Here is a 5433-nt window from a genome sequence, read left to right as displayed (position 1 = left end):
TTAGGTTCTCTAAAACAAGATCTTTTGTTTTCTTTCATGTAACCCTAAATTTTTAAATTAGGTGCCCTCATGCATATTTCTGGGTTGATAACTACAATTTTTATCCTATATTTAAATAGTCACAAAGGATGTAATTACTGACGTTAGAACAAAACCTGTTTTCATCATTTTTTTAATGGATCCAGTGAAATCTATCACAGCAATTTGATACCCATCACCAACATTTTAAAACGCCTGAACAAGCTCTTCTCTCACAGTTGGAAATTTTACATCTCCCTTTCACTCCTTGAATTTAAAGTCTCATCCTAATTCCCTTCTCAGGAGTTTTGCCTAATGTATTACATTGTTATGCTTGACATTACTTTCCTGATCCCCATCATGGTTCTCTGGGATTAAATATGTATATAAGCCAAAATAGAATTAAACATTTTTTTTAAAGATTTTATTTATTTTTTTGTCAGAAAGAGAGAACACAAGCAGAGGGAGAAACAAACGCCCCACTGAGCAAGGAGCCCGATGCGGGGCTTGATCCCAGTGTCCCCGGATCATGACCTGAGCAGAAGGCAGATACTTAACCGACTAAGCCACCCAGGCATCCCAGAATTAAACATTTTTTTGTGACCACAAATTTCTTGGTGTTTTAAAAAAATTATTTTGCATTGAGCCATCTTTATAGTTATTATTACTATGTGATTGATTAAAATAACTTGGATATATTACTAATTTTGATAGTTTTCAAAGACAAAATTATAATTCCATTGGAAAGAAGTACTTTAATGAGAAGAATGGGCCTTTATTTTTAGGTAGTTCATGTTTCCCTGGACGATATTAATTTTGCTGGGATAACACAGGATTCAGCATCAAATCTATTCCTATATTTTATAAATATAAGCATAATAAAAGCTGACATAAATAAGATAAAAGTGATGCAAGGGCTTTTGTTACAGCAATGTTTTTCAGATCTTGTAGCTCTTAAATTATAGCCAAAAGTCACATGGTGATTATAAGAAATCTATTTTTATTTTTATTTATTTTTCTTTTTTATTTAAAGATTTTATTTATTTATATGACAGAGAGAGAGCGAGAGAGGGAACACAAGCAGGGGGAGTGGGAGAGGGAGAAGCAGGCTTCCCGCCGAGTAGGGACCCTGGGATCATGACCTGAGCTGAAGGCAGTTGCTTAACTGACTGAGCCACCTAGGCACCCCAGAAATCTATTTTTAATTACAATTTGATTAGTTCCTGCTTCAATTTTATTAAAAAATAAATAAAAGGAAATCATCGGTTTTTTTTTTTAATTTTTTTTATTGTTATGTTAATCCCCATACATTACATCATTAGTTTTAGATATAGTGTTTCATGATTCATTGTTTGTGCATAACACCCAGTGCTCCATGCAGAACGTGCCCTCCTCAATACCCATCACCAGGCCACCCCATCCTCCCACCCCCCTCCCCTCTAGAACCCTCAGTTTGTTTTTCAGAGTCCATCGTCTCTCATGGTTCCTCTCCCCCTCCGATTTCCCCCCCTTCATTCTTCCCCTCCTGCTACATTCTTCTTCTTCTTCTTTTCTTTCTTAACATATATTGCATTATTTGTTTCAGAGGTACAGATCTGAGATTCAACAGTCTTGCACAATTCACAGCGCTTACCAGAACACATACCCTCCCCAGTGTCCATCACCCAGTCACCCCATCCCTCCCACCCCACCCCCCACTCCAGCAACCCTCAGCAACTTCTTCCTAGAAACATCGCCAAAGGCAAGGGAAGCAAGGGCAAAAATGAACTATTGGGACTTCATCAAGATAAAAAGCTTTTGCACAGCAAAGGAAACAGTCAACAAAACCAAAAGACAACTGACAGAATGGGAGAAGATATTTGCAAATGACATATCAGATAAAGGGCTAGTATCCAAAATCTATAAAGAACTCATCAAACTCAACACCAAAAGAACAAAGAATCCAATCAAGAAATGGGCAGAAGACATGAACAGACATTTTTCCAAAGAAGACATCCAAATGGCCAACAGACACATGAAAAAGTGTTCAATATCGCTCGGCATCAGGGAAATCCAAATCAAAACCTCAATGAGATACCACCTCACACCAGTCAGAATGGCTAAAATTAACAAGTCAGGAAATGACAGATGTTGGCGGGGATGCGGAGAAAGGGGAACCCTCCTACACTGTTGGTGGGAATGCAAGCTGGTGCAGCCACTCTGGAAAACAGTATGGAGGTTCCTCAAAAAGTTGAAAATAGAGCTACCATATGATCCAGCAATTGCACTACTGGGTATTTACCCCAAAGATACAAATGTAGGGACCCGAAAGGCTACGTGCACCCCGATGTTTATAGCAGCAATGTCCACAATAGCCAAACTGTGGAAAGAGCCAAGATGTCCATCAACAGATGAATGGATAAAGAAGATGTGGTATATATATACAATGGAATATTATGCAGCCATCAAAAGGAATAAGATCTTGCCATTTGCAACGACGTGGATGGAACTGGAGGGTATTATGCTGAGCGAAATAAGTCAAACAGAGAAAGACATGTATCATATGACCTCACTGATATGAGGAATTCTTAATCTCAGGAAATCATCGGTTTTTAAAAAGTTTGGATTATTCCTTCACTGGAGTAATTCTTTTTCTTATTTCTGGCCAGTAATCCAAGATTTATCAAATGACAGTCATCCCATTTTTCCTTCACTTAGTGGCACTCGGTTTTACTTCACATAGTCAGAAATGGTTAGGAAAAATAAAAAATATGGCTTATTTCAACACTGTTTCCCAAAATAATTGTTTTTGGTGGAAAATTTTTTTATATTTTCATATATTTTTATCAAAACAATGGACCTATTGATTTTGCTTGTTCAACTTTTGGAAAATATTTGTCATGAACCTAATGACAAAGACAGTTCTTATTTTTAAATCACACAGACTGACTTTCTATAAAAAATCTGACTTCATTTTTCATTTCAAATAAATGTGCTAATTTGTGGCCCTGTGAAAACCATCTTCCTTTTGAATTCTAATTCTGAGATGATAGATAGATGGATAGATAGATAAATAGATAGATGGAATAGCAAGTGGAATGGTAGCCTCCAAAACATATCCATGTCAAAACTCTGAAATTTGTAAATGTAACTTTATTCGGAAAAAGAGTCTTTTTTTTTAAAAAAAGATTTTATTTATTTATTTGTCAGAAGGAGAGAGAGAGAAAGTGAGAGCACACAAGCAGGGGGAGCGGCAGGCAGAGGGAGAGGGAGAAGCAGACTCCCCGCCGAGCAGGGAGCCCGATGCGGGACTTGATCCTAGGAGCTGGGATCATGACCTGAGCTGAAGGCAGACGCTTAACTGACTGAGCCAACCAGGTGGCCCTGGAAAAAGAGTCTTTGAAGGAATAATTCAATTAAGAGTTTTGAGATACAGAAATTATCCTAGGTTGTCCAGGCAGATCCTAAATCCAGTGACAAGTGTCCTTATAAGAGATACACAAAGGAGAGATACATAGAGAAGAGGAGGCAATGTGACCATAGTGGCAGAGACTGGAGTGACACAGCCACAAGCCCAGGAATGCAGATAGCCACCAGGAGCTGAAAGAGGCAAGGAGTTGATTCTCTCCTAGAGTCTCTGAAGTGCCCTGCCAACATCCAGAGTTGGGTCTTCTGCCTTCAGAACTGAGAGACAATACATTCCTATTATTTTAAGCCACCAAGTTTATGGGAATTTGTTAATAGTAGCCATAGGAGACTAATAGAGGTAGATAATCAGATAGATAGATAGATATAGATAGATAGATGATAGATAGATAGATAGATAGATAAATAGATAGATAAATAGATAGACAGAGATACAGACAGATAAGATAGATCAAGGAATTCTGCTGCATGGATAAAAAAAAAAAGCACTTCCATCTTTCTTTGTTTTGCCATCATTGGACTCTTCAGAGTCTTCCTATTCCTCATCAATCATCAGTGGATGGAAGAGGCAACAAATTTAAATGAAAATAATTATCCAAATTTGGAGTCTTCCAACATGGCCAAAATATTCCATTTCTAATGTCCTGTGTCACTCTTAAAAGAAACTAAGTCAGATAAGGATTTTTAAAAATGTCTGAATTAGAGGAGGCTTCTCCAAATGTAATATTTTATAAAATCTCTTTGTTTGGAACTGGAATATTTTTAAACCCTGAAGGAAAAAAAGTCACCATATTAAGATTCAGGACAAATGCAAGTTATGAGCTTCTTTTGTAAAGTAGGAGAAAGAGGATTGTAAAGGGGAAAATGGGGAAGAAAAACCAGCATGACACTTGGATCACAGGCCTATTTTTAGATAAATCAATTCAGTAAAAAATACACACAGAAGTTGGAGATATAAAGACTGATACTCTTAAAACTATCTATGCTGCACACCTCTTAGTAAGTGTTGGTACCCTAGAAGTACATTTACCCCTGTGTAAAAACCCCTAGTCCCCAGTAGAAGATTCAAATTTTGCAGTGCCCAAAGCTTAAGCAGTTCTAGGAGCCCTCTTGGAGAAAAAGAAGACAAAAATTTAGTACATGTTTAAACACGGGGCCCTGGGAGGGGCTCATGCACTTTGAAGGACCCTGAAGCTTAAATTTCATTAGTTTCAAGGTAATTCCACCTCTGGATATGGGGCTTCTTAGCACTAATTGTAGAGTTGTCCTTTGAGACCTCATGTCAGACACAAAGCATCTTATCTTAACATCAGTTAAAATTATGTTTCTTTTGTCGTTTATGATATTTCTTTACACAGACTTGTCTCTCTCCTCTCCTAGATTACAAGCCATTGAGAATCATTATTCTGCTCCCGAACACTCTCCACAATCCTGAATAATGGACATACTGAAATACTGGTGACGAAATAACTGACTCATCAACCCTGGAGCCAGGAACAGCCCAACGTCTGGAACAATTCCCCTTATTTTGTAGAGACTTCTTGGTATTATGAGAGTTCAAAAATGTTAGAGCACACTGCCTCCTGTTATTAAATGAGTTCCAGAGGTGCATTGCTTCTGAAAGAAACCTGAAGGGGAGCACAAATAGCTGGATAAAACGGAGTCTGGACAAGACTTGTTGGCAGTCCAGAAGCAGGATGAGATTTTAACCAGGGTCTCCTGTGGGGACCTTGGAGGAAATTTCTGAAAGTTCAGTAGGTTCTGGATTAGAAGTTGGGTTCAGAACATGGTAGCAGGCAATAGTCTCTATTCTTGCTACATCATGATCTTTCTTACAGTCGTTTATGTCCTCTAGGGCCTCAAGTCTGGATCCAGGATCCCTCTGGGATTGGAGCCTGCTTCTCCCTTTAGAAATACACCGAATAGTTTTGATTATATTCTCCTTGCTTGACAATAGAGGATCCATTCTAACAAAAGGAATAAACCATCATTGTTCCCAGGGGTCCTGAC

The 5433-nt window shown here is 38.2% G+C and overlaps 1 long non-coding RNA gene across 1 annotated transcript in view; it reads left to right on the top strand.

Annotated features, from left to right (window-relative positions):
• The window catches only part of LOC118522266 (uncharacterized), a 436304-nt gene extending 431397 nt beyond the window's left edge, over positions 1-4907 (top strand). The window contains exon 14 of the long non-coding RNA XR_013447182.1: positions 4804-4907. This is a non-coding gene — a long non-coding RNA (uncharacterized LOC118522266). The remainder of the gene's footprint in view (positions 1-4803) is intronic.
• The last annotated feature ends 526 nt before the right edge of the window (positions 4908-5433 follow it).

The sequence above is a fragment of the Halichoerus grypus genome, chromosome 4, assembly GCF_964656455.1.
Source record: "Halichoerus grypus chromosome 4, mHalGry1.hap1.1, whole genome shotgun sequence".
NCBI lineage: Eukaryota > Metazoa > Chordata > Mammalia > Carnivora > Phocidae > Halichoerus > Halichoerus grypus.
The sequence above is the reverse complement of the archived record's forward strand: the minus strand, read 5'-3'. Positions and strand labels throughout refer to the sequence as shown.